The following is a 9,349-nucleotide window of genomic DNA, read 5'->3' as shown; positions in this document are numbered from 1 at the left end:
GGAGGAGGCTATTCCCTGACGGATTTGGCCGTCCGCTTTTGGCAGCAAGAGAAGGACGGGCAGAGGGAAGCAGAGGCGCACGACTGGGAGGAAACGGCGCCGGCTCGCCGGACATGGAGTGGAGGAGGGGTTGGGGAGGAGCAGCAGGGGAGGGATTGGGGAGAACAAACATGCAAAGCTAGGTGGCGATTCGTCTAGGGTTTGACCTGTGGATGTTTCTGTTCGCGGGGAGAGGAAGTTGACGGCTGGCAACGTGATGGAAGGAGGACAGCGGAAGGTTGCGGCGCGAGGCGGCGGCGCGAGCCGCGCGGGCGGCGGGCGGCGGCCGAGGAAGAGAGAGTTGGGAGGAGCAGAGGAATGAGGACAGGGACGCGGAGTTTGTTCTTGCAGGGCCAAAGATATTTTGCCCGAGCTAATCACGCAATGCCACATGGGCCAACCGGTGGAGGTGCACGCGAAGCGACTGCCCAGCCCGTGCTTGCCTGGTGGCCTACTGTGGATGGCCTCTCCATGTCCCATGGAGGTGCAACAATTATACCTTTAGATGCCTAGCTTCCTACGCGAGCGTACAACAAGCGAGATCTCGTGCTTATAATGTCATGCGGGGGAGTGTCCTACACTGAAAAATATGTTTTTTTCTTCCCAAGTGCTAAAATGTACCCAGATGCTAAATATGTTTTTGACCGTGCGATCCATCCCGTGGTGACGTTGTCCCAGTCCAACAGCCCACACCACCGATCCAGCCTGGCATTAGAGCATCTCCAACAGGCGCGTTAAAAGTCGGCGCACTATACCTCCGTTTCGCCGCGCGGTAAACGCATGGCGCGCGCTGGGCCACATTTTGCCCGCCGGATGCGCTAAAATGCTGCGCTTGCGCGAGCGGTAAAAATGGACCTCCGCCGGGCGCGCCAAAATACAGCACGCGTGGGCGCGGAAAACAGCTTTCTACACTACTATGCATCTCACAAGATCAAACACTCGCATATAAATCATGAATAAATGGACATATCGTTCAAGCTTTAGCAATAGAGTTCCCGTCGTAGGATCAGGTTGTACGCCTACGGGGGAATGGACGGCAGCCCTCAAGCGAGTTGAACGGCCTCTCATCACGCGACATCTCCAAGCGGAGTTCTATCTCGTCATTAGGTGGTAGACCGTAGCCGTAGAAGAACTCGCCAGACCTACTGTTGACATCCTGCAGGATTATTGTGCAAATGAACTGCTGGATGCGACCCCAGTTCTTTCTCAGCTCTCTATCAGAGACATCCTCCATGTTTACAAACTTGTTTCTGAGTCTGGCAGCAACATGTCATCTGTGTACTTTATGTACTCCTGCATCTGAAGGATGGCGTACCACGCGTCCATCCCATTGTCTTCCTTCGACTGCTTGAGGGATGCGAAGTTGGTTGTGTGGGTTAAGACCAAGCCTCCTCGGGATTTTCTCTCTACTTTGAGGGGGCCTGCCTTGTTGGTGAAGCCGGTGAGAGCATCATTGAGAAGGGCCTTGATGTGGGTGTAGTCTTTCTTGTGGTCCCTACCCGAGTCGAGATAGACTGCATGCGAGTGTTGCGGGTGCACGACGATGAGGGTGCAAAACTTGTCTCTGTAGGATAACGTTGCATAGAAAACAAAAAATTTCCTACCGCGAACACGCAATCCAAGCCAAGATGCAATCTAGAAGACGGTAGCAATGAGGGGATTATCGAGTCTCACCCTTGAAGAGATTCCAAAGCCTACAAGATGAGGCTCTTGTTGCTGCGGTAGACGTTCACTTGCCGCTTGCAAAAGCGCGTAGAAGATCTTGATCACCGGCGCCACGAACGGGCAGCACCTCCGTACTCGGTCACACGTTCGGTTGTTGATGAAGACGACGTCCACCTCCCGTTCCAGCGGGCAGCGGAAGTAGTAGCTCCTCTTGAATCCGACAGCACGACGGCGTGGTGTCGGTGGCGGTGGAGAACTCCGGCGGAGCTTCGCTAAAGCACGCGGGAGCTATGGAGGAGAGGGGGCGGCTAGGGTTTGTGAGGGGGTGGCCGGCCACTCAAGGGGGGCGGCCAGGTTGTGGTCTTCGGGTGGCCGGCCCCCTCCCCTTGGCCCCTCATTATATAGGTGGAAGCCCCAAGTGTTGGACTACAAGTCTCCGAATAAGACCCGAACCAAAAACCTTCCATGTGATAGGGAAACCTACCCAAGCTAGGACTCCCACTAGAGGTGGGAGTTCCACATTCCATGGAGGGGGTGGCCGGCCCCCCTTGGGGAAGTCCACTTGGGACTCCTCCCCTTCTAGGGTTGGCCGTCCATGGAGGTGGAGTCCCTCCGGGACTCCACCTTCCTTGGTGGTTTCTTCCGGACTTTTCTAGAACCTTCTAGAACCTTCCATAGAACCTTCCGAATCATTTTAATTCACATAAAATGACATCCTATATATGAATCTTATTCTCCGGACCATTCCGGAACTCCTCGTGATGTCCGGGATCTCATCCGGGACTCCGAACAAATATTCGAACTCCATTCCATATTCAAGTTCTACCATTTCAACATCCAACTTTAAGTGTGTCACCCTACGGTTCGTGAACTATGCGGACATGGTTGAGTTCTCACTCCGACCAATAACCAATAGCGGGATCTGGAGATCCATAATGGCTCCCACATATTCAACGATGACTTTAGTGATCGAATGAACCATTCACATACAATACCAATTCCCTTTGTCACGCGATATTTTATTTGTCCGAGGTTTGATCTTCGGTATCACTCTATACCTTGTTCAACCTCGTCTCCTGACAAGTACTCTTTACTCGTACCGTGGTATGTGGTCTCTTATGAACTTATTCATATGCTTGCAAGACATTAGACGACATTCCACCGAGAGGGCCCAGAGTATATCTATCCGTCATCGAGATGGACAAATCCCACTGTTGATCCATATGCCTCAACTCATACTTTCCGGATACTTAATCCCACCTTTATAACCACCCATTTACGCAGTGGCGTTTGGTGTAATCAAAGTACCTTTCTGGTATAAGTGATTTACATGATCTCATGGTCATAAGGACTAGGTAACTATGTATCGAAAGCTTATAGCAAATAACTTAATGACGAGATCTTATGCTACGCTTAATTGGGTGTGTCCATTACATCATTCATACAATGATATAATCTTGTTATTAATAACATCCAATGTTCATGATTATGAAACTAATCATCCATTAATCAACAAGCTAGTTTAAGAGGCATACTAGGGACTCTTTGTTGTCTACATATCACACATGTACTAATGTTTCGGTTAATACAATTATAGCATGATATATAAACATTTATCATAAACATAAAGATATAAATAATAACCACTTTATTATTGCCTCTAGGGCATATCTCCTTCAGTCTCTGCGGAGAACACACGGATTAACCTTTGCAAATGCAAATGGAGATATAGGATAGAATGGCGATGGGGACTAGCGAGTGATTACTTACTCGGGGAAGTAAGGGATGAGAATGCCGCCCTTTTTAATGTTCGCCAGCATGAAATCCTCGACCTGCTGGGTGGCAATCGCCCGATCCCCAGCGTTGCAGATGATGCTCTCCCGCATATAGAAGGGGTCCATCATCGCGATGGTCGGCGTCCCCTCCTTAACGATTTGGGAAGACAAGCTAAGAGCAACTAGGTGAACCACACTAAAGTGGAGCATTTGCATGCGAAAGACGTTGAAGATGTCATTGAACCGGATAAAGCACAAGTCTGCGGGGTACTTCTCGACGAAGTTCATGCCAGTTGGCACCTTCGCCACAAAGAGAGGGTAACTAGGATCTTTTGATTTGAGAAGTTGCTTCTTCAGATACATGACAGTTTCATGCAAGCCCCTCATATCCGAGGTGAGTACCATGACGACATGCTCCGGCAGCATCGGTTCACCCAAGTGATGCAGAGGTCGCCAATTGTTTGGCAACTTGTCAAGGAGTGGGACCTTGTCCTTGGATTTGGCCGCCGCCTTGTCTTTGGCGTCCTTCTTATTTGGCCTCTTCCTCTTCTTGGGTTGTACTACTGGACCATCCATCGCCGTATTGGCCGTAGCACAGAGTGTGTTTGGGCTCAGCATCTTTTTGATGGCGGCGGTGGCGACCTCCTCAGGATTTTCCTCCTCAGCCGTTTCTTGAGAATCGAACGGCTTCTTAGAGCACACATATTTTGAGGCCGGCGCAAACTTATGGAAAACTTGTAAATACGTAGGAATATCCTATTGGAAGTCGTCACGTTCGTATTCCTCGGCCTCTGGCGCCGCTAGCTGTTGTGGTGGGGCGCTGACCTCTGGCGCCACTGGCTATTGTGGTGGGGCGATGACCACCGGCGCCGCTGGCTGTCGTGGATGGACGTTGACCTGTGGTGCCGCAAGGTGCTTTTCTTTGCTTGCCGTCGACCCCGAGTAGGTGTTGATCCTAATTAGGGTCTTCGTCCATAGCAGTACCCAACCCTTTAGTGAGGCCAGATTCAACGGGCTATCGTCATCGGCACCATGCGGTTGATTAGGAGGAAACAAATCCTCATAGCCTGGTAACGCCCGATCCACTTCAACCCCGGTAAACGTCATCCTCCATATCTCGTGTGTGCCACTTCTTATCCAGAGGGCGAAGGCCCCCTCGCGATGTCTTTGAGTTCGTCGTTCACTTTCATCAGGAAGGTGCATGGCGTTAAGAGCGCCTGTGAGAACATGTGTACGGCGTTAGAGAGAGGGCAAGGATGACGAAACTAATATATTAACTTGATGTACACTAGCTTAATTACCGTGAGGGCATTGAGCTCGGCTAATGTCGACGGGCCAACACATGCGGCGGCGGGCGCACAAGTGACAGAGGGGCTGCTACCCGGCATGGCCGGTGAATCCCTAGCACCTGCGACATTGCCGGCGGCCGGAGGAGTCTCCATTATAACATCAACATAGCCGGCGGCCGGCGGCGCCATCGAGTTTCTGTCGTCGAAGCTAACCACTTGCATTTGCGGGGGGGAGGGGCTTGTTTGCTACCCTCATACTCAGGGTGGGCATTCGGTTTTAACCAAAATTTCGGTTCGGTTTTTGCGGTTTTTGAACAAATTCGGTTTTCAAAAATGGTAACCGAAATTGGCATGAAAATTTAGGAAACCGAAGATTCGGTTAACCGACAAATTCGGTTTGGTTTTTGGTTAAAACCGAATGAACCTACTCACTTGAACAAATAGTAGGCATCACCGAAGAAAGCAAATAGTGATTGACATATCAACACAAAAAGCATCAACTACGCAAGAAATCGACAAATGAGCACCAATCGTGGAGGGATGCTATTTGGTAGGCTGCGGCACTCGTGGTATAGGTGCATCACTCGTGAGCGATTAAAAGGGGTAGCTAAGACTTCGAGCGACGTGTTCTATTATGCAGGCTTCACGCTATATTCAGAAAAAGCTAGTACATCAAAGACCAAAGTCATACATTGAATGAACAATTTTTGGAACATCAAACGTAATTGGGCATCTATGGAATGATCGGTTTATGCACAAATTGATGGTAGGTTACTCAATTCGGTCTATTCGGTCTTGTTCGGTTGGTGGGGCTAAAAACCGAATTCTACCAAATTTAATTCGGTTAGTACAAATGGAAACCGAAAAAATAGCGGTTAATGGAAAAAACCGAGATTTCGGTTAGTTCGGTTTTGGCATCGGTTCGGTTTTCGGTTTCACGGTTTTTATGCCCACCCTGACCTCATACCACGCGATGATAGCGTTGAAATCAGCTTGGACTGAAGCGGCGACTTCAGCTATGATATCAGGTACGAGTGAACCTTTGAGTTGCGGTACCAAACCAGCTTGGACTTGGGCTAGGATTGAGTCCCTGATTTCCTCCGCCTCCCGCTACTTCCACTCATTGCGCGCATTTTTATCGGCCGCAGACGACAAGCCGTAATGACCATGCTTGTAGCCTGTACCGGCGCTAGCCACACGGCCTCTATGCGGCCTTCTCGTAGGTGAATGCTCATTAACGATGTTTAGCGCCCGTTTGAGAGGCTTGTCCCAGGCTACCCTGCCCGTCGACGCCTGCGATGAGGAGCCTTCGTCACATTGAGAAAGTCTTTGTCTTTCTTCTTCCTGCGGAAGAAACGTGAACCATTTAGAAATGTTGCTACTATTATATGAACGATACTTGATCTAATTAAACCGGTAAATTGCCTACAAGTTTTTTCTCCAACGTCAGGACCTTCTTGTCGTTCGTGAACCAAATTATGTCGGTTACCACCTTGGGGTCCGTGACAAGTTTCCCGGTTAGTTTCTTCTTATGGTAGCGGGACCTGATGAATCTTCTTTCAAGCGGGTCCTTGTACTTGAGCCATGGGTTCTCAATGCCAGTATTTATATACGCCTCGTCCTCCTACGCCCAATAGGGCTCCTTTCCCTCGTACCCATGACTCCCAAGGTTGTGGTTGCCGATGTTAAGCTCCCGCATTTTCTTCCCCCACAACTTGCGATTCTTGGTCGCTTGTAGCTCTTCATTGGCCACAAAAGCACCAAAATCCGCCTGGGAGACATGCGGAAAGGCAGAGTGGACCTCTTCGAAACCTTTGCCGTCAGCAATCAGCTTCCGCACCATGTACTTATAACTGCTGAGGTGTTTGGTGAACTTCAGGAGGGCTTGTGAGTTCACAATGTTCTTGGTTTCATGAGTGGAGGCGTAGTCGCCTAGGAACATGTATCGTGAGTCCAACCTCGCAATGAGCTGGTCTCGCAAATGCGCTTTGTTCTCAGCTCGGAGGTCCGTCTCATTGAGATTGACGACCTCTAGGAGGATACATGCCAGTTGGTTGCCGTACCCCTTGGCAACATTCTTAGGCTCCACCGACAAACCACTGGCGGGGTCCACCTCTAAGATTGTGTCTCTGCCGGTGGCGACCGTGTTTTGGCGTCTTGCCTTCCGCGACCTCTTGGAACCACTTGTCCCGGTGCCACTACTCCTGGCGGCGCCGCTAGGATCGTCGCCGCTTGTCTCGCCGCCACCCCCGGCGGCGCCGGTTGCCTCGTCGCCGCTTGGCTCGTAGGTACTACCCCCGGCGGCGCCGCTTGCCTCATCGCTGCTTGGCTCGTCGGCACTATCCCCAGCGGCATCCTCCATCTCATGGTCCTCGTCGCCGCCAACCCCAGTGGCCTCGGCATCCTCCTCCGTCCTAAAGAAGTGCCTATTGTAGTGCTCCTCTAACTGTTCTTGAGACGCCATGGTGGCTTGCACTAATAGAAGATGAAAAAGAGTTAGAATTCACGGAAAAATTCGGCATGACCTTTGCTAAAAATTGGTCATGCGGAGTGCTAGAATTGCCGGAACGAAAATGAATCAACATTCCGGCACTCAATAGCAACTCAATCCCTGTAACAGACATGCAATTCACATATATCATACATAGCAAAATTTTCATTTTCATTTCTGCAGCTTCATTTTCAAATGGAAATGACAGCAGCATGCACAACAGCATGCATAGCAGCAGCATGCACAACATCTTGATTTTCATTTCTTTTCCAACCAGCATAGCAGCAGCATGCACACAACATCTTCATTTTCATTTTGTTTTAAATGAATCAGAAAATGAACATAGCACCAATTTTCATTTTGTTTTAAATGAACCAGAGAAGCTCATGTAATAGAACAGTAACTAGACACTTCAGCATTTTTGCATTCCATTCTTGTTATGACCATGAGTATGCAACACCTACACTGCCAGCAATTCATTTTATATATCAACCAATGAATTTTATATATCAACTAATTCTTGGCAGTAGGCATTTAAATAAACCAGATCCATAAGAAAAATCAAACTGACCAACCAATGAACAAAAACACAGTTCCTACGTTCTGGTGTCAACTGGACAAATCTGAGCCTCCTTCAAATCATACTTAGTGCAACAAACCATACTTAGTAACCTCTAGATATGCTGTCAGAAGAAGTGCACCTAAACCAATGAAGCTACGCTAATCACACCCAGACAACAAATATGAGATGGTCACTCATGTTAGGAGGTTACGGTGATCAGTTCTATAATTCATTTTATCTTACAGGGGTAATGCGAAGTACCAGTTATCTCTACCATACACTGCACTTGAGAAACAACAATCTTACTAAGGATGTTGCAGGATCAAGTATTGATATACAGTACATGATTTGATGTTACAAATTACAGGGCTAACTTTCCCCAACAAACTACACCACATTTCTGCCTTCTAATTTTCAATCAAACAGGTAAACACCAATTGAGCTTCCCTAGCCATAAACTATACTGCACGTCAGTTCTAGATTCTAAACAAGAATTCGGTCAAAGAAATTGCTCCCCTATTTCACTGTTAGATAACTACTTCGCCAAACGTGCCTACCCAAACATGCAGAGCATTATGCAAAGCACACGCACGCTAGGCATCATTGATCAGGCAACGAATCATTTACTACTGGAGAATGGATGTTAATCACTTCAGCTAGGAATGCTTAAACTAATATGAAGCATACAGCTGCAACGTCTAGCTTGACACAGAATTCAGTAATTCCAGGTACAAGTTAACCATGAACAGATAAACCGCAAAGAACAAGCATAGGAACAACTTAGCATATAGCACACCAGGGACAAACAAGCATAAGCAAATTGCAGTAATCAACTCATACCACCATATCACAAATTCTCAACTAAAATGAAGCAGGCATACTTAACACATGAGTTCCATCTCATCCATTACACGAGCCAAAACAGTAAGTAGGCATGAAATTCAATTTGCTATGAACTACTGCAAGAACAAAAGCAAGAATCGGCGCAAGAATTCGGAGGCAGAGAGAGGGAAGGAAGAGGGGGATGGAGAGGGGAAGGAAGAGGGGAAGGGAGAGGGGTTCTTACCAATGGCGATGGTGGCGACGCCCTGCTGCTCCTCTCCGCGACGGTAGTCGGCGCGCAACGCCCTCCTCCTCATCTCGGCGACGGTGGCGACGGTGGCCGGCACGTGACGCCCTCCTGAAAGATCGAGATGTCGCCTAGGGGGGGGGGGGGGGGTGAATAGGCAATTACAAACTCTTGCGGATTTGTCTTGTATGAATGCGGAATTAAACTATCGTTTAGTTTACAAGCACAAACCCTAAATATGCTAAGCTCAACTAAGTGTAACAATAGCAACTAGAGCTAAGCAAGATAGGCACAAGATATATGTAGCACAAGTGATAGCAAGATATATGTACTTCAAGCACGATGGCTATCACAAGGAAAGAGAGCTCGGGTATAGAAATAACCGAGGCACGCGGAGACGAGGATGTATTCCCGTGTTCCCTTGCTTTGCAACAAGGTACGTCACGTTTGGAGGAGTGG

This window comes from Lolium perenne, chromosome 4, assembly GCF_019359855.2.
Source record: "Lolium perenne isolate Kyuss_39 chromosome 4, Kyuss_2.0, whole genome shotgun sequence".
Classification (NCBI taxonomy): Eukaryota; Viridiplantae; Streptophyta; class Magnoliopsida; order Poales; family Poaceae; genus Lolium; species Lolium perenne.
This window is presented reverse-complemented; position numbering follows the sequence as displayed.